Raw genomic sequence first — 21,919 nt, 5'->3', positions numbered from 1 at the left:
ATTTGATTTTATATTTTAAGCACAAACTGAAATAAATTACAATTTCTATATACATATACATATACACGTTATATATATTTGCTTTAATCCCCCGTTGCACTGCAGTTGTTGCAGCAATTTTAAAGTTGCATTTCAACTATAATTTGGGTTGTTTTACGGGCACAAAAATGTCATAGCCAAATGCTCGGTGGCTCAACCTGCCACACACATAAAGGAACATGGTCTACATAATAATGCAAGCCAACCAGCCAAGCGGGCAGGCAGGCAGCCAGGCAGCCAGGCAGGCTACCTTCGCAGTTCCCTCGAGGCAGTCATCCGACCAATAGCCGCAAAAGATATCAATGAACAATCGATGGGGCTACCACCCCTTGGATGTTCGTATGCTGGGCAACTCAGGTTACAGATACATATGCACAACTTACAGCATAGATGGGGGATACAAAAGCTACAAAGACACGGTTGTCGTCGCACTGAATTTGTAAAATACGTGACAAACATTTGCAATTTGGTCAAAGTCGCAGTCGCAGTCGCAGTCGCAGTCGTTATCGTTCTCCATCTAGAGTCCTGTCACAGTTTTTCTTTCTTTTCCTTACATTCTGCTCCGATATTTACAATTCAATTGTTCTAATTTCGTTTCGTACGGTTCTCATTTTTCTGACCCAAAAACAAAAATGAAAAGAGGAAGACGAGCGAATAGGAAATTGAAGTTCAATCGAATTGACAGTCTGTGAAAATTAAATGCCCCCGCAACTAAAAGTTGTTGTTGTTTCCTTGGTTTTTTTTTATTTTCGCTAGTTTTCTTGTTTTTCACTTCATGTCTAAATTGATTTATTTATGTTCGAATCGACAGAGCTTACGCTCTTCTCCATCTGCTTTTTTATTTTTCCAGCTCGTATCTGGTGAACTTTTATTGTGCGGCCGACCACATTTTGTGGCTGCATGGGTTATAAATTTATAGTAATTTTTTATGCCATTTTAAATGGCAACATAAATTTAAATTTATTACACGTCGATTTCCGCTTTCCCCTCTGTTAACCCCAACTTCCTATCGAGGCATTTGCATTCATTTACCCGTTCGAGTTTGTCGCTGAAGTAGATAGCAAAAAATATCTGTCTATCTGCCGTCGCACAGGAACTGCGCTGCTGATGGCCTGCTCCTGATTTTTATGCACTTCTGCGGTCTTGTTAATAACATCGTGAATGCCTCAGTTTCGAGCTTGGTTATTCATATTTTATACAATAAACACTACTGTTATACTATGGCTAAGTAACCAGCAAATTGTTTGAGTAAATTAATAACTATTAATATTTTTTAAATTTTTTATAAATATTTATTTTGGTTTTGTTAACTTTTTCCAATTATGAAATTTTAATTTTGAATTTATATTATTATAAAAAACTTAAAGAAATGTTTATGGTTTTTTCTTCTCATATTAACAATTTAAATAAAATGTTCGTTTGATTTTTTAAAACTTAAAATAATTTATTAAAACTTAAAATATGTTATTTATTTAAAATTAAAAACTGATTTTTTTTTAAATTTTTAAAATGACTAAATCATAACTTTTTTACAAACTTTTTATTATATAATATAAAATATTTTTTGAATTCATTAAAATAGTAAATAAATAAGAAATAATAATAGAATTAACTGTATATATAATTAAATGCAATATGTTTTATTTTATTTTAACCTTGATTTGATTTTCTAGAGCTTTTAAAACAATATAAGAATAAGTTTTATTTTCAGATCTTCAATTTCTGCACACATTACATATCTATGTCATATCCCAATCGAAATCGAATGATAAGCCTTATCAGATGCTGTTTAACAACTTGTACATATATCAGATAACTTTTATGCTACAATCGTTGATTAAGACTTATAATTTGCAGAGCTTAAACCACTCAAAAGTTGTCCAACTCTGCTGGCCATGAGTCATAAACATTTATGTCAAATTCCAGCTAAACAATTTTCGCTAATAGACCAAGAGACAGAGAGAGAGTGGAAAACCCTACGAAATGCTTAGCATACCACGTAGCTAAAAGGGAAATTTAATTAATTTGCTTGCTTGTCCGCGTTCTCTGGCGAGTTGCTTCAGCTTCATCTGCATCCTGTGTATTTTAGTATCCTCTTGAAGCGCGGACAAGTCATAAACTGTGAAAGTTACGAAGTTACGAGTATTTTTCACCAGCTGCAACTTCATTATGTGACTGATGATGTACAGCAGCGTGAAAGTAAGTAATCATATTTTATTTTTTATTTTTTTGCCTTTGTTTTCAAAAAAAAAAAAAAAAAAAATCTAAAGCCTGTCGCAGGACGAGCTGCTGCTGTTGCTGCTTGAAAGTTTGCGCCAGCATAACTGCATAATGGCATGGAGAACAGCAAAAATTGGCATATAAAAAGTTTTTTAATGAATGGAATTAGTGTCTGGGCTGCACTGACTTTGTTAAATCGTCCGGCCAGCGCCTCCGAAAGGCAGTCCATCAGTCCACTCACTCTGTCCACCAGTGAATGTATTTGGCATGCCCGCAATGCTCGATGTAACAGCTCCTGTTTTCTGGGCTAACAAAATTAGCGCTTATTAGTGCCAGTTGGGCAAACTTCTGTTACGCTGCGTTTTTCATTTCTCGACTCGTGGCTCTCATAATTTCCCCTGAGTGGCCCATTGAGCGAGATCTCTCTAATTGTTTTAAACGAACTTCCATCAAAGTTGATGTACCGCAAACTGCTTGCAACGTCGCTCACAAATTAATATATTCTTTAATGAGTATTGTTTCGCAAGTTTCTGGCTTTGGTTTTTCTTTTCCCTTCCTACCACTTGTATTTAGACAGGTTACACTTGAAACTGAATTGTGTTTTATGAAAAGTTGTGCGGTTTTGTTAAGACAAAGTTTTGATTATTTCTTTTAATTTTCACAGCATCCAAATTGCTGCATTGTTGTTTTCAAAGTGTTGTTTGACTTTCAACATGATTTTATATAGAAGGTGTGTGTTTTTAAGTTTACAGTTTGCCAATAATTTTTTATATACCTAATAAGAGGTATATCTGACTGAAGGAGAAGTGAGCAGCTAAAGGGCTGAGCGACGTACCACTTGGAGTTCTCATTTTGTTCAAAAATAATGTGTTTCTAAAAGCTGAAGTGACGAATTCAATGTAGATTTTCTATAATTATAACCAGTAACTCAAAACTCAATGTTTGATACTAAGAACAAGGCAGATTTATTGGTAACAAACTATGATTTTAGGGCAGCTGTTGAGCTACGTAATGTGTTTTCTTAACTTTGACATAAATTCAAATATGTTCTAGGCATTGTATGTTAACTGTATTTGTCTATTTAGTTAAGCGCGAGTAAGAACTATTTGTATATGTAAATACAAGCAGCTGCTGTATTCTCATGCTATTCTAATTCTAATCAGGCTGAGAGAGATCAAGAAAACTAATGAGCATGGGCCAGGAGAACGTTAAAGGGTGCAAGTGAATGTCATCTCTCATGGAAATCCTGGTTAGGTTTTTAATTGCAAAAGGCTCAGATATATCAGATATACAGCAGATCAAACCAAATCCTCTCTTACTATACACGGCCTAAATACTTTTACTTGTTGGTTATCTTCCCAGAAATTGCTCCAAAAATACAATTACAATAAAACATAACATATAAATATGCAAAATTTTTTAACTAGATGAACTCAAAGTAATAATAATAATAATAAATAAAAAGTATTCTGCTCTGCAGTAAATATCTTACACAATCAATCTCATCTGGCAAAAGAGGTGACAGACTTAACAAAGTTTTGTCTAGCCAGCGAGCTACAAGTATTTATCAATTAACGAAGTCAGCAAGCCTGAAGAATAATAAGCAGCAAAAGTATACAGATATACATATGTATATATATATGTATCTATATGTATACAGCTATGTATGTGTATCAGCATATAATCCGGCTAGCTTGACATAAACAGTGAATGACTGCAATGCAGTCATAAACTTGCACCAAATATCAATTTATACACTTAATTAAGCGCACATGTGACTGCGCCATTTTATAAACCAATACATGACTAGAAAGAGGAAGTGAGAGCCATGGGGAGAGCTGAAGAAGTGGAGTCAAGCGCACACACACTCGCACAGAGAGACATTATATAGCCACACACACATAAGTAGGTACTGCTCAAAGTCAATTGCAATTTTATGAGCTGTTGAAAATGAAGTGTATAACTGAGCGAGATAGAGAGAGGGAGAGAGGTGGGTAAATGGTAAAGAGACTTCACATCACAAGCCATTACGCTGATTGGCTTTTAATGTTTATCAATACATAAGCCAGTCCGTTGAAATTACGCTCATTTGAGGTCAAATGCGAACGAGTGTGTGGATGCAGGCAAGGCATCAATTTTAGTGAGAGGCGTGAGTTGGTTTGTGGTAGCCGAGAGGACTGCTTAAATATGCATGTCCCGTGGACTACTTTACTTTTGTGTGTGTCTGTCTCCCTCTGTGTGTGTCGTGCCTGCGGCACATAAATTTCCATTATCACATGCTAACATTTAGTCAGCTATTATTTTCATACAAGAATTATAAGATGCAGGCACATAGGAGCAGTCCAGCACTGACTCGACCTGCATTTTTTCTCAGTCTTACGTGCATAATTTATCTGTCAGTGAAAGTAGCAAATGCACTAAAAGGAGAACCACCAAGAAGTAGAACGAAAAAAACCAGAGGAAGAAGCAACAAAACCAAATGGCAGCACCAGTTGGTTTACAGCCGCAGCAGGACATACGGACGACATGTGGCGTCTGGTCGCAGTTAAACAGTGGAGCAAATTCTGATTTTTGTACATAGAAAGAACTAAAATATATATAAGCAAATTTTTTTTATTTATTTAAATTAATTTTCTTCAATTTCTTTTTTTTTAATATACAAGTATGAAAATATTTATTTAATAGCAGATTAAAAATTATATATTATAGATAATCTATTGATTTATTTTTAAAATTTAATTAATTTTCTTTTATTATATTATTTATTTATAATACATTCAAGTTTATCTAATGTTAAAATTAATTTTCCTAATTTTTATATGAATGATAAAATGAATTACTAATAATAATTAGTGCAAATAAATGTTTAAATAAATAATATTGAAAATAAAATTTTGACTAAAATATAAAACAATATAGTACAATTATTTATATTAAATTATTTAATACTCATCAAAGAATTTTTTTTTAATATTAATAAACATTTAATCTCATTTTTAAAACATAAATTCATGTCTCTCTTTATGTTACTTGACTTTCAGCTTTTATAATACGCACAGACCAAAGGTTTGAATGCACTGTGCAACGAAAACCAACAGCAACAACAACAGTAACAGCATGTTTAGAACTGGCATATGCATCATCATCATGATGAGAAGCAACGAGCTACACTAACTAAATCCTATTATGAACTTTGAGCTTATGAAAAGACTTCAAGCGGCGCATTGTCTGCCAGCTGCAAAAAGAGATGGACTAGCAAAGGCGATAGGGACGGAGATAGTGAACGGGACCCCTATGTGCTCCATGCTGCTGGCAACGTTTACACTTCTGCATAATTAAGTTATGTGCACAATACACACACATACAGACAGAGAAAGCGAGACAGACAGACACATTCACATGCACACCTTGTGCCATTAGCTAGAGTTTTTCATTGCGCATACGCCGCGTGTGTCGCAGTTGGTTGGTCGCCTGTCTGCGAACAGCTGCTTAGGCATCTTTAATTGTTATAAATTGTGAGCTAAATTAAAGTTGTGCAACAGCAGCAGCTGCTGCAACCGCAGCTGTCGACCAATTTGAAATTTCTTGCTTCGTTTTGCACAATTTTACACAATTTCCGTTTGCAATTTATCAGCGCCAAGTTGTTGGCGGTATTGAAAACAATTGGCAGCTAATTTTGCGCAAAATTTGCCATTTTTTATGTTCGTTTGTGCTGGATTGAGGATATTTCAAAATCGTTTTGCTGGATGCTTGCCAGGCAGCCAGGCAGCAGCAGTTGGCCCATCCACCCACAGCATTGAGCTCAATGCACATCCTGAGCTGAGCTGCTGCTGATGCTACCATTGCTGCTGCTATTGAATGTAGAGCCTTAGTTTCAATCAGCACTGCTGTCGTAAAATGCAAAATAAATTTCTAATGAATATTGAAGTGTGAAATTTGAATTGATTGCATTTGATTTGCGGATTTATAGCCAGTATATTTACATTGAGGCGAATCTTGTGGCTTTTTCCTTTCCTTTACAGACATTTCCAAATTCAATTTAAATGTTGCATTGAGTAAGCAGCTTTACAGTTTTTGTTCAACTGCACAGCTCGGGAAATGCAACTGTGCTTAAACTTTTTAGTAAAAATTAACTGAGAATCATTTATTAAGTAGATATAGAGAGTCGTACAAAATTAATACTTTTAAATATTTAAATTCAATGGTCAGAAATATGTAGAAGTATTTTACAAAATTTATTTGTTATCAAATTGAGAAAGCTCATTTGTGGAGAAAAATATTTTATCAATGTTATGTGAGTTTGATAGAAGGAAATATAAGTTTTGAGGACTTGCGACGTTTTTTAAATTTTTCAACAATTAATTTAATCAAAGTATGAAGCCTTTTACTTAACAAATAACAAATCAAAATAAATATAAAAATTAATTTTAACAATTTAATGACTTACAAATTAAATTAGAAAAAGTAAGATAAGGAAGTACTTGTTTTTAAATATTTTAAATAAATTATTTTTTAAATCACAAAAAACATTAATTTTGATAAACTGCAATTAGTGCATGTGATTATTCTATTTGCTAGCCTGGCACTTCCACTAATATCATTTACTTTATAGGGTTATAAATAAGTTTAAATGTTTTTAACATAAAATTGATTTTTTTTATATTTTTTCTTTTAGACAATAAATAAATACTATATATTTAACAAAAAAGCTTAAAAATATTTCGAGATGAACGTATTTTGAAATCTATTTAAAATGTAAAATATAGAAAAATTAAATTAAATTAATCGGAAAACAACTTTAATAGGCATACGATTTAAATGGTATAAAAGCTAAACAAGTAGAAACACAGCTATATTAAATAATATATTTAAAGTGAATTCATTGTTGTCACCACTTTTGGGCCACAGTAATAAGTTTCTCAGAAATAAAAGTATATATATTTGAGCTCAACTGATTTTATTTGTTATCGAGGTGCTTAATTCTTACATATTCAGTTCAGCTTCTGTTAAATACAAACCAACTCGCTTGGCAACTTTGTATATACTTAGAAATGCAACTATTTTGCCCAATTTCAGTTGGCAGACCGCACAAAAAACTCTGCACTCGCAAAGTTAAGCCATAATCTGGAGTATTTGCAATTGCCGCATAATTGCAAAACTATTACAATTTGCCCCGTTTCCGAATTGCACAGAATTTTGTGGCAAACGAATTTAATTGAATTATGTGCCAGACAAGCTCGGCTCGGCTGAGTTGCGCCGCAAGGCGAAATTGCTTGCCAAAAAACGTACCGTCAGAGATGGAAGCTAAGGACAAAACCCGGTGCCATGTTTAATAATTTTACAACAATCTAACGGCACCAAATTCAATTTTATTCAATATTATTAGCTGGAGGCCCGTGCCTGGCTCGTCTCCAGTTGCGGTAGCCAACTTCTTGTCTGCATTTGCCCCAAACCGCAACGGGACAACGGACGGAATGCTTGAACAATTTGGCTTAAGTGCCGAGATTTGGGATCTGGTATCTGGATCTGTAGGTGTGTAGCTGCTACAGCTATGTCCGCATGTGGTCTTGGGGCTAGCTTTCGTTTGTTTGACTTGACTGTTATGCCAACTTGGCACGCAAACTTCTCACAAGTTTAGCTAGTTAAGCCAAAAAGCGACGGATGCCGCATATGGAAATTGGGTCGTGGCATCATCATCATCATTGCCATTTTATTCTCATCATTGGCTTGGCTTGGCTTGGCTTTCGACCAGTACAAGGCCAAGACGCTGAGGCAACTAACTAACAATGGCAACTATGCAGCCCTTGTTTGGTTAGCAATCTAGTTGGGTCTTTGCAGCTATGTTCAACACACACATACGCACACACTCTCCCTCACACACACACAGATACACACATCCACACTTTCATACAGTGCGACCCTTTTGTTGATATTGTGCCGCAGCTGGTGCGAAGTTTTGGCATATACCCCAAAGGTTAAAATTGTTAATTTGTTAAAGCTTTGGCATTGTGGCCAGAGTTCATGATGCCAGCGTCACTGATTGAAAATCTCAATTATATATGAACTGGTGACACGACTTGAACTTAACTCTGTCATAAGTGTGCGAGCAAATTTTATTTAAGTTTATCAAATTTACAACTTTCAAATTTAATTGAAAGACATTATGCATGACACTATTATTATTAATACATATTACTTATATACATATACTTTCTATACAACCAGCTTACATTTTGAGTGCCTTATAAATATTCATGAACTGAGTGCCTCAAGTCTTTGTTTTGATATTTCAGATCAAAAAATAGATCTTCCCCTGATCATTGTTCCTTGCAATTGTAAGAGATTTCTATCGATGTTTTATTAGCAGGCAAATATATTTGAGCTCTATATCTTAACTCTCTAACTTTCAATATAATTTGCATTTTATTTGTTGTTAAGTTTTCAACTATTTTTATGACTTGTTTGGTTGTTATCTGTTACTATTCGCCTATTTATATAAGTCTTGTAGATGTATATCATACATTAAAAGGAAACCCAGTCTGTGCGGTTTTCCTAATTCTGAATTGTGGTATAGATATTAAAGTATTTCTGTCTTCTGGCTCTTTGACTCTTGCTGCTACTATCGCCTATAAGTAGTCATCGTATTCCCACTAAAAGTAAAGCCTCTCTATTTGAGTTTCATAATCCAAATTATCAATCTCACAAAATGCAAAACTTCTCTATGCGTTTCTCTTTTACTCAAAATGCCTCAAACGTATTTTATTTTTAAATTACGTTCTTATTATTAAAATTTATATAGAACTGTTCGCTGATAAAGCATGTTTGTTGCTCTACTTATAGCTCTGAGCCGGGTGTATTAAATCTTCACACAGTTGTCTGGGAAATCATTTAAATAGTCGTTTTGATATCAGCTGCTGTTGCTGCTGTGAAACTCGAGAGGCGCACAAATTATATGTTAATGCAATTGTAATTGATACAAATTTGATTTCAAGAAAAGGCAAAAAGAGAAAAAAGAAAAAAAAAAAACAAATAATATGTTTGTGCGGCTGCTGGCATTGAAAATGAGAAATCATTTGGTATGGAGCGAGTGTGGCATATGTTGGCATAATGTGGCACACGTGGCATGCGTCGGCATCCTGCTGCCAGCTGGCAAATGGGTGGCCCGGGCAACGCTGCTGCCAGCTGGGAACGAGATGGGTAGCTGGAGCTGTGTTGCTGAGCGAACACCCGAGATAACGTAATAATTTATATGAACTTTACAGGGTCATTAATTTAAAGCTTATTCAGTTGTTCAAGATTTATTAAATTAACTCAAGTTGTGGCAGCCGACACTGAGTGTGGCAGGAGTAGCGACTCAACTTGCGGCCAATGGCGGGCGGGGCCAGTCAAACATACACGCAATAAGTTAAGCTTTACCGGTTTGGGGTCAGCTTAGGGTGGCGATTTCGTTGCTCTCTATTGATAATGCAAAACTGCGGGCAGATAATGTGCAAAGCAAAGCTAACTTTGTCAGATATTGAGGCAGGACTTCAAATCAAAAGCACTTCTATTGATAAGCGTTGAGAATATGAAATATAAGTAAATATATTTATGTCGAATATATATGTATATGTATATATATATGTTAAGGATGCGCACTTTTCGTTAATGAGAGAATCACGAACAAATGCCGTTACTTTCGTGCAGTATTAATTTGTTGTGAAAAGCGTTTGATTGGAAATGGAAAATGTAGTGCTGGATGTAAGAGGTTAAAAAATTTAAACAAGAATAAACTTAAAAAAAAAACATATAAGTTAATAAAAAAATATGTTCATCTTACTAACACTTCAAATTCATTTAAAAAAAATCTGAATGTATATACATATATGTTATTCACAATAAACATAATGAAATAATCAATGACTCATAGTATAAATATCCCTTATCAAGAGACAGCTAAACACTATGACTAAGCCCCAATACATTAATTTTCACAGAATATATATTTCTGCTGATAACAGAACTCTAGACAGGCATGAAATTCGGTTAATAGGTGATAATGCCAAAGAGCCGCATATATAATTTGCATTCTTGCTGTAGATTGAACAATTTATGGCGAAAGCTTTCGAATGAATAAATGTTTGTACTGAGCAAACGCAGCTTAAACACAATTAAATTAACTGCATTGTAATTGTCTGCACTCAAACCGAATAATAATAAAATTTATTTATTTGAGCTGCAAGCCAAACAGGGGGCGGGTACACTGACTGGAGCCGCAATTCAATTTATTGCTGTTGACCGCGACTAGGATTTGGCTGCTTTTCCGGCAAGGCACCGCATTGCAATTTACGTGCAAAAACCAACATAAATGCTACAGAAACAACAACAGCCTTGCTGAAGGTAAAGGTAAGTCCGAGCAACATTTGATTGAAACGCTGCAATTTGGCGGACTAAAAGAGAGAGAGACGGAGAGAGAGTTGCGAGTGAGGTAGAGTGAAAAAGAATACTTCAGAATAGCTCATATATATATATATATATATATATATATATATATATATATATATATATATATTTGTATAAATGAACTCGTTTTTCAGGAATATTCATAGCAGTGCCAACGCTTCACTGGCAACAACCACAAAAATGCATTGAATTGAAAATGTTTGAATTTGAATTTGAATTTATATTGCAAGTTTGACTTGATTGAAGGCACTTGATATCGTTTCCTTTTGACATTGCACCAGTCCACTTTGGGCTATATATATATATATATATATATGTAATTCTGCGGTTTGCATGTTTTTGTTTGGGCCAAGTGCAGACGCTTGGCTAACAAGCTGTGGATTTCTATTGATTTCAGACGATTTCATAATGCATTCAACTCCTCTGCAAATTTTACTTCTATCTCTTTCTATGTGCGACAAAAGGCAGCTAATTAAATTTAATTGCTTATCCAAATTGAGTATTAATATATATAAAAATATTTTAAATTTTGTTATTCAACTTTTCTGATTATAATTTTATATTTATATATACTTCTAAATGTGTTTATTCTTAAATGTACATATAATACAACTTGAAATAACTTTTCAAAATATATTTAAATTTGTATAAAACATAAATATATAATATATTTATTATATAAATAAATATATATATATATATATTTATTAGACATTTTTGCATATTTTATATATACCGTATTTTATTAACTAAATTCCCCAACTTAAAGCTTAGTCCAAAATTGTATGTCTACAGGGCTGACATTTGCGCAACAAAATCATTTTATTGTGCGTTTACTGTGCTTAGTTTTTATGCCACAAAGAGCTAGTGCATAATAAAATTTCGGAATTTAAACATTAATTATAGCCATCGAAGCGCGTCCGTGAAATAGTTACGTATTGATAGACAAGCAGAGCAGCGGACCAAACTTGTACCTCAAGGATAACGCGTCCTGCATGCCAAATGCCGGGCACGTAGGCAGTGAATGGCGACATGGATTGCGGTTGCGGATACGCAGATACGTTCGCAGTTGAATACGATGGCTCCGTTTTTTCCTTCAATTTTTCCTCTCTGTTGTAGAGTAGAAATCGCAAACTAACCGCAAGACAAAATCCAAAGTTGAACAGTTCGAGTCGCACATTTAACGGCATTTTGGATGCTGTCGTTGCTGGCGCTGATTTTAACGACATTTCAGATGCGATTTCCATGCACAACTTCTTCTTCGTCGGGGCCAACTCCATAAACTTACAAGATACGCGTGTTACCTGCGCGCAAGTTTTTTTTTTTGTGACTCTCAATTCCAATAAACTGGCTGGCATAATATTAGTTTTTATGCGGCAGCAAAAAAGGAAGAAAATAAAATAGATTTGGAAAAGAAAAGAAAAGTTTGGATTCAACAAAAGCGAAGCAAATAAAGAAACTGCAAAATCATTTAGGCAAACAGTGACAGACTTTTACAGACTTTGCCCAGCGCCAAGCCCATATACGAGTGCACAATCCAGCTGTCAGTGATGAATGCATTTTGCCATCAAAAAGGCTGAATTTGAAGCCACAAAATAATAAAAGGATTATGGAGAGAACGATTCAGTCGAGTTGAGCTGCAGTGCGGAAATTTATTAAAAATCGTATGAAAATAAAAATAAAATAAGCATTGTAGCAAATAAATCTCAAAATACATATATTAAAAAATATTAAAAGTTTAAAAAAATATTTACATATATTAATAAATGAGTAATATATATTTTAAGGATATTTAAAGTAAAACTAAATTTTGTAAAACAGTTGTATATTATTTACCTTATTATTTAAAAATTATTATTTTTATGTTAATTATTTAAAAATTTATTTTACTATATTCTACTTTAAACAAAATAAAATTGAACAATAATATTTTAACATGAATTTTCTTGTAATTTACATGAAAAGCCTCAATAAGTGCTCATATAAATAAATATTTGTAGTATTTGATAACCGCTAGATTTTGAGGCTAAGTTTTTCTGATTACATTAATAACATTTTAACATTTTAATATTCACTGATTTTTTTTTTCGATATAAAATATTATAAGTATTATTGAAAATTTTTTTATTTTTACAAAAATATTTTAGAATATGCTTTTGTTAAAAATGTCTTTAAATAAAATAAATAATATTAATTTACAACTACCATATCATATATCATATAAAATAATGTAAATATAAGAATATAATTTTGTTTACACATCCTTTAAATAAATTAATAGAAACATCTTTTTTTATATTTTTTAAAATTAATTGGTAGACATTTTCACTAAGTATTATTTTTAATACCCTTTTCCAAGCAGTAAGTAACAATACAGATATTATATATTATTAAAAATATGAATATATTTTGAATATGAAATGCAAAAATTATTTTCAATATTATTTTTTCAAAATATTTTTTTTTTAATTTTCAATTTAAGTTGAGCTAGCTGTATTTAGCTAAAGTTGGCAGCACTGTCTGTTCACCTGGTTATGCCCATCTACCTTGTTTCAGTATGCATGAGAAACTTTGTGCTATGTGACTTTCAGAAATTTTTAGTTTTGATTTCAAGTTTTGCCGTGGCCTGTTGTCAGCTCATGGCGGAGCTTAGCTCCAAAAAATATTGCAACTAGCAGCAAAGTCACGTGCAAGTTTGCCGACATTTTGGCATTACCTGGCAACCCTGCTCGGGCGCCAAAGCATGCAACTGACAAACTGCTGCGTATGCCATGCCAACTTTAAGTTCAGTCTACCACAGACTCTCTCGATGTATGTGTGTGTGTGTGTGTCTTTGGCATTGTGCAATTGCCAAGAGCGCAATTAAATAAATTTCCATTTAATTGCGATGAGCACTCATCGCACTCACGTTGAATTTAACATGCACTAACTAAATCTGTCACGTGCCCTCAACAATGACAGCGTTTGGGTATTTGGATATTTTGAGCAGGAGATAGCACAGTAGGCAGCTCCTTCTCCTCTCTCTCTCTCTCTCTCTCTCTCTCTATCTGTCTGCCTCTCTATCTCTCTCTCTGTGTTCCATCTACTTTTGCCCTAATTGCAATTGTTTCCCATTTGCAAATGAGTTACGCATGCGGGAGGAAACTATTTGTACGCATTGCTTCTCGTGAATGTTTTTGTGGCTATGAAATTTCGCTAAGTTTATGCTACTAAATGTGTGTAATAAAGTATGTATTGGATCAGCTAATCACAGGCGATGTCATTGTTGTTGAGCTATAACTATAATGATGTGCTTAAAAATAGTTTTTAATCAGTGTTGGGTGTAAGAGTAAGAGAAGAAGAAATCGAGGCACTGAGGGAGAGAGGTAGAGAGAGAGAGAGAGAGAGAGACAGAGAGTGAGACAGATAGAGAGTGCGAGAGACAGATAGAGCGAGAGAGAGAGAGTGTTAGAGAGATAGAGAGAGAGACAGAGCGAGAGAGAGAGAGTGACAGAGAATGAGAATAAGAGAGATTCTCATACTGGAAGACAGCCTAGACAATATCGAATTATTTTAATGTTCAATAGAACCTACTAAATTAATATTGATCTGCGTTCCATGTAATAATAGTTTAAATAACATAAAGTGCATAGAGATGCAATTAAATTTGAAGAGCCTTATATACAAGTATAGTTAGACAAGAAACCATGGTTAACTATGTATACAAATGACACGCCATCTAGCTACCGCAGCATCTCGGCAACCGTAGCCATATCCGCCCTCGCATCCGCAGCAACATCCGCTCTAACTAAACGATGCCAAACGACGCTCAACACCTTTAGCAGCGAATGGAGCATAAGAAATCATATCAAAGTATTTCAGCGTACGGATATAATATATATAACAATTTTCACACCATTTTCCTAACACGTTATTTGCGCGTATTTCATATATCCTTACTGTCAGGACACTTGCTGTGTGCACGCGTCTCTCTCAGTGTGTGTGTGTGTGTATGTGTGAATTAGCGGCAAACGGATGTTGAATTGGTTTGCCTTTGGCTTCGCTTCCCAGCCAAGTGTGAGTAGCAAATGTGTGTTTGCAGCAGCAGCATCTTGTGGCAGGTTTTTTCTTCTCAGCTCGATGTTGACTGCTTGTTTTTATTTCCTTTTTGACGTGTGTACATGTGTGTGTGTGTATGTGTCTGTGGGTTGTTCTGGCACGTTGGCACGCTTAAATCAAAGCAATTTGCCGCACAGCTTCGTGAATGTGTGTGTAAATTATCGCCGCAGGATTTTGTTTTATTAAACTCAAGTGTACGTTCGTCTGTGTGCTTGAGCCTCAGATTTCTTGAGATTCAAACTTAAATATATTTATATTTTTCCATATATATACAGACTATTAGATTATTACAGATTTCGTTGAAATAAATAATATAAATTAAGGTGCAGCCATTAAAAACTATGCAAAATTAGGAATTTATTAAATTATAGTTATTTGCTTATTTAAAAAAAATTTATAATTTTTTTAAAATTAAAATTAATTTTTAATTTTCAGGTATATAATTCGTGCCATAAAAATCTGTCATTTAAGTAGGTCACACAATGCGATATATAAATGAATTCGCCTTTGTATCAACTACTTAAGTGTTGAATTTTCATCAATTTATATAAATAATTTAAAAAATTTTTTTTTAATTATATTTTTTTGTTGATATTGCTATGCATTTATCACAAGTAGTAAATTAAAAGGTTGAATGCAAACCACAACCTCTTAATGGTTACTACTTATGACACTGGCATAATATTCACTATTATTAAGCATTAATTTATATGTATTTCTGTGACTTCAAGCAATTCAAAGTTGAACTCATAAAGACACATTTGACACTGACTGCAGCTGCTGGCAAATTCAATCAATTTATACCCTAATTCTAGGCTGCAGCTCCAGTTAGGCCTGTTATCAGTCTTTTGTCTGGTTCGAACAAGCAATTATAATCTGTACACCCCGCTGGCACAGAAAAATAACTGTAAATTCTTCTTTAAATAGACGGAAAAATATTTGAAAATGATATGAGTTAATCTAACTATCTATGACAATAAATAGAAGTCATAAGTATATATATGTTGTTAAAAGTAAAACAAATTATTAGTGGCGTATTTAGTATATATATTGAAATTTTTGATTGAAATAAAAAACATACAAAAGTCTTATGAGAGAAATCTAAAAAATTAAAAATTTGGCTTCAAATTGAACAACATTTGAAATACATAATAAACAGTCTACCTACAGATGTGATATATATACAAAATTTATTTCACATACGATATACATATAAATATATGTTTATACACTACTCAATTTTCAGTATATATATCTATTGTTAATGTTGATCGACTGCTTGAGAGACAAAGCAACAAAATGTGAAGTAGGAATAAATTAACATGCATAAATCAAGCTTGCGATAAGGTTAATACAATTGCAAAGCCGAAGGCAATAGTATAGCTATGTTCACCTGTCTACCCTCACACGCACACACTCACACACAAACACACTCAAATACCCCTGCAGCTGTTTCGCTTACTTAACACGTCGTTTATGTTGGTAAATCGGAGAATGAAGGCACAGACAGTCAGACGATTTTGTCGACATACACAACAATGTTGCCAAAATAGCATGACAACCCCACAACAGCTACAACAATAACAATGATGCCATTAAAGCCGCCAGGGTTGCCATTTTTCCACGTGTGCGCGCTTTGACAATGAAATGTATGCGTACCATTTACGAGTGTTTGCTGTGCGAGTGTGTGTGTGTGTGTTGGCTTTGGGGTGTAACTGTAACTGTGCCGTTTATGTGCATGATTTTTCACTTCTGCAAAACATTTTTATAATATTTGACAGCACATTTTTTGTTCAGATTTTCCATTCAAAGTTGATAAAAAGAAAAGTCAAGACGGCACAACATCTTGATTCCTGGAATGCAATAATTCATATAATGCTTTTTGAAAACTTACTTACAGCTAGGGAAAGGATTTGGGTTTTTAATATCATTTATTTATATATTATATATTTATATATATATATATATATATATTTATATGTTAAATACTAAAATACATTTTTTTAATTCTAATGTAAAATACAGCAATAAATCATATTAAAAACCCAAATAAATATAACTAAACATACATTTTTTAATCAATTTATGAGTTAATACATATTTTATATTTTTTAGCACTTATGCGTATTATTTAATTTTTATTAATATTAATTTAAATTATATTAAATAATTTTGCCATTTACATTTACATTAATTTAATTTTAACTTATATCAAGCAATGTTAATATTTAACAAAATATTCTTGTTATAGTAGCCTGATATATATATATATATATATATATATATATATATATATATATATATATATTCAAAAGTATTTGCCAAATTAACTTAAGATAAAACTAAACTTTAATTTGAGTTTCTGAATTTAATTGACAACAACTGCCTTAACAAGCTTAAACAAGAGAAATATATTTCTAAATATAAATAAATATTTATAAATCAGTAATAAAATATAAATACCAATTTTTAATAAGTCAAGAGCTTAAAGATAAGAAATGCTATAAAGCTAAAAGATGCTGAATTAGTTGCATCGTTCCAAAGAAGGAAACTCTCAAGAGCCTATCTCAGGCTAACATTAATGTCAAGTCAACCTTTAAAGTTGCCAGATACAGAATACTCAGTTATATCATTATAATGCATATTCTGCTGTTTGTCATGGATATTAATTCTATATACACAACTATCTATAAAATCATTGATGATGTTCGCTTTTCAGCATTTAAAAATGAGCTGTCAACAGCACTCGATGGGCCCAACTGGCGGCATAATAAACTAAATAAATATTGGAACTTCATCAAGTGTCATGAAACGAAGTCTGGTTTAACATTATTTGTTGGGCACAAGTGTTGAAGCGCAAAGATTGATGATGAGAAATCAAAATGAAAATGTGTTTCATAATAACTTTTGCACATCTCCAAGTAGAGGCTGTCTGACATACTCATAATGCGTAGCTAATGTTGACATTTTTCCAACGGTTCAATGGGCAGCCAAATATCAATCTGCTGTTGCTTATCTGCCGTCCTTGGGCCATGCCCACACGCTGGCAAAGAAATGTGACAGTTGTTGTTGCTGCTGCTGCTGTCCCATTGTTTGATTGACTTGGATTGGCCTTTGTTTCAATGAGTCGAAACATCTTCATGATAACTTGTCCAAACAGCGATAGACAGAGATACATAAGGCGCTGAAGGGAGTGGAGTGAGTGAGTGAAGATGTTGAGTTTTCTTTGAATTCGTGCTGTTTGATTTGTGTTGTATTGTTTTGTTGTTCATTTTCATTTATTGGTTCACTGCACGACAAGTGGATCAATATTTTCGAACGTCATTTACTTGTCATTATACAAAGAATATTGTAGAAAAATTCCGTTGCTCGAGCCAGCCCATTTTGTGTTCTTTATCGCCGTCACATCATTAGGCAACGCCCCCTCCGTCCGCCCTCGCCAGTGAAATGAACAAAAGGAAAATGTGTGTAAGAGCCCAAGAAGTACGCGCGCTTTTCTTTTGCCCTGTCTGTGGATTTGTTTGCCAGGCAATTATTATCCTTATCATTGACACAAATCACCATTTAATTAGTCCAATGCCTGGCGCTCACTTGTCTCCTGCATTTCAAATTGATTTGTTGACATTGTAGCTCTACATCAACTCAAGTTGAACAGCGAACAAGCTGGTCAGATTAAATAAAATTATATATATCAATATATATACACTTATAATATTAGTTAAAGCTTGCCCTCGTATCTATCAATGAAGTTTGGCATGTTATTAAATATAATTATTTATTTTATATTTCTATATCTATATTTATTTTATAGTTTTAATTTATAAAAATAGCAATTTGCATTTTTTTAAATAAAATAAATAAAATATAAATAATTTATATTTAATAAGTAAAATAAAAAGGATTTTATCTTAAATTAATATCTTTTAAAATGTAATTCAAAATTTTATTATTTTTATATTTTAAATAATTAATACTAAATCAGTAATGTTTACAAATTATAAATAATAATAAAATAACGTTAATATTTAAATATTATTCATTTTCGAATATAAACTAAAGCCTGTTTAATTTAAAAATTTTATTTAATATTTTTATTTTATTAATTTTTTACTTTGCCGACTCGTACTAGAATATTATATGAACTGGTAAAAGACTAAATTCGTGATTGTTCGTTTAGTTGAGGCATTTAGCTGGGGTGATGAAGTTGTTACAAGCTTTTGATGAGCCTTAGATTAAATGATTCGGTAAGTGTGCAGAGTATATCCGCTTTAGTTTTAGTATCTTGAGGTGAGACTACAGATTGTAGTAATATATCTTTAATTGTTTATAAACTATATGCCCCTGGGTAAACACTGTAAACGTAGGCGCTACCTTCACGCGACTGCTGATGATAACATCGTATAGTTCTTGCAATTGCCAATTAGATAATCTTAATACAAAACAAATAATATATATTTAAGTGCACAATTACAGCAAAAAGCCAATGCACTCCCACATAATTACATATATATATGTTTACTGAAAGACAAACTAGTTTTGACCCGTTAGCCATATTGAGGCATAAATATTTTCTCACCTGTTGTGATAGTTTTAATTACCAGTGTGCTACAACGAATTGCAGAGCAGCAATAAATCACAAAGCCTTGCATGACAGAGGCATAAATTACAATTAAACCTAAAGAAATTATAACAATATGCTATGCCCGTTTTAGATAGACAAAAATATATATAAACTTTTGACCTTTTGCAACTATTAATTATGCGTGTGATATGCCATGTGTGTGTGAGTGTGTGTGTGTGTGTTGGCATTAATGCGACATTAGAAGGCCAACAACAATTGAATTGTGCAAAAGTTTTGCTGTTGCTGCAGTCTCTCGCTCTTGGCGCTCCATAAATCTGCATAAAACATGCCAAAGCTAAAGCCCAAAGTCCAACGCTAGACTCGTCGTTGTTGTTGTCCTTTGTTGTGGCATGCAACTTAATTAACATGTGGCACCCATATTTCATACCTTGTGCACAGCGCTCTATTCCCTGAGCATATGTGTGTATCTTTAAGATACAACAGACAGTTATATATATATATATATATATATGGTATATGTTTGTAAGCCGCTTAACGCAGCGCCAATGCGATTAGCTGACAGCGTCGACTTTTAGCACTTAAATTGCAGTTGCACCCAAGCCAAGACCAATTGCCACACATATGGTCCACTTGGCGTATCTGTTGTAGCTGTTGCTCTATTTTATATGGCTTAACTTTGCCCCGGATACGCCCACACCTTTTTGCTGCTGCTAATGCTCCTGCTAGTGTTGTCCTGTGTTATCTCCTTTGACATTCCCTGCCACAGTTCATTTTGTTTTCACTGCAATTTCTTACTTGTTGTACACAATTAACAGCTATTGCTGCCAGCTCCACTATGAAGGGTCATATCATCTATTCTGTTCATTTATGTGGGTGTGGGTGTGTGTGTGGGTGTGGGCGTGGTTGCCAGTGTTTGTTTGCCTTCTCAGTTGCTTGGCACTGCTGCTGCTGGGGGGCGTGTCCCGATTGTAATATGCGTTTTAGTTAGCAAACAGAGTTCGGGTAGCACCGTTGCCCTGCACCTCTCTTGAGCTTCATACTTGGGCAGCTTCTTGCTGTGACTTGCATAATGAGCTACATGTTTGCTGTGGTCTATCCTGCTGTTGCTATTGTTATCGTTTTCCATTGTTGATACTAAAACTCCCTCTGCTGACCAGTAACATAACAAACAAAGTTCTATTGCCTGCTATTCTAAATGGGCATTATATATTTTTGTGAATTCAGCTAATTATAGTTAATTGACATTTATTATATATATTTGTCACTTTTCAAAATAAGCTTAAACATGAAATAGAGACTTATGTATATAAAAGTATTTATTTCTCTTACAGAAGAGTAAGATAATTAGTTGTATGGTAAAGCTAAAAACGCTTACTCTCCATCTATTCAATATTAAGTGCCTTATAGAGTTGCATAATTTTATATTCTAATAAATATAATTTTAAATAATCTATTTATGTTATTTTTAAATAATAAACAGATGAAATATCAATAATACTTTTAATGTCTATAAAATAAATTGTTTTGTGAAATAAAATTAGATTTTATTTAAAGCTATAGTAAGAAATATAAAATATATATTAATAATAATTATATATATTAATACCATAAACTTTAAGCACATTAATTATTTTAAAAAATTTTTTAATTTGAAAAATGTTTTGCATGTAAAAGAATATCAACTTTTAAGACTTAACTAAAATGATAAAATACCGAAAATAAAAAACAAATTTAAAATTATTTTTTACATTTTTTTTAATTTATGAAATAAAATAAAAAAATATTTAACAAATGTATTACTTAACTAAAGCAATCTCTAGATATGTGGACACCTTGAATAAAATGTATTTGCGCTTGCTTTTAAATAACTTTTTCTTTCTCTTTTAAGGAATAAATTAAAGTTCAGTAAGTTTTTATTGCAACAGTAGTTAAAATAGAGAAAAATATGACAGTTAGCAGAACACAAATGCAATCAAAAGTGTCCAACGTGGGAAGAGAAAACTATGGCTAACAGAAGCCGAGACAACGGGCAACTGGCAACTGGCAACAAATGATTTAGAAAATGATTTATGGCACATTCATCTAATTACCACAATACCCGCAGAGTGGAGCAAAGCAGAGCAGAGCAGCTCCATGGTGGCTGAACTGACCAGAAACACATTCACAGCCAGCCGGCAAAAAGCCAAACCAAGGCTGATGACAATTGTGAACGTTTGGGCTGTGCGAGTGTTGAATAGTACGTGTGTGTGTGTGTGGGAGTGTGTGTGACATTAATGACGCATGCCATCAAAGTCAGTTGAAATGGAATGGAGTTGGATGAGGGCAGCAACCAGACAGGCTTTCAGTCTTTCCGCCTGTTGCTAAAACCTTTTTTTCGCGCAATGCAGCGCATCAATCTCAACAACATCAGGGGAATAGGGGGCCATGTTCAGAGGAGTGTTAGAGCGTTGCGGTACGCGTATTAATATCGCATCAATTATAATTTTCAGCTGGCAGCCAGCCTCACAGCCTAGTTGACAACCAAATGCGTTTTAGCTG

This window comes from Drosophila hydei, unplaced genomic scaffold (assembly GCF_003285905.1).
Source record: "Drosophila hydei strain 15085-1641.00,03,60 unplaced genomic scaffold, DhydRS2 tig00008124-arrow-arrow-pilon, whole genome shotgun sequence".
Taxonomy (NCBI): Eukaryota; Metazoa; Arthropoda; class Insecta; order Diptera; family Drosophilidae; genus Drosophila; species Drosophila hydei.
This window is presented reverse-complemented; position numbering follows the sequence as displayed.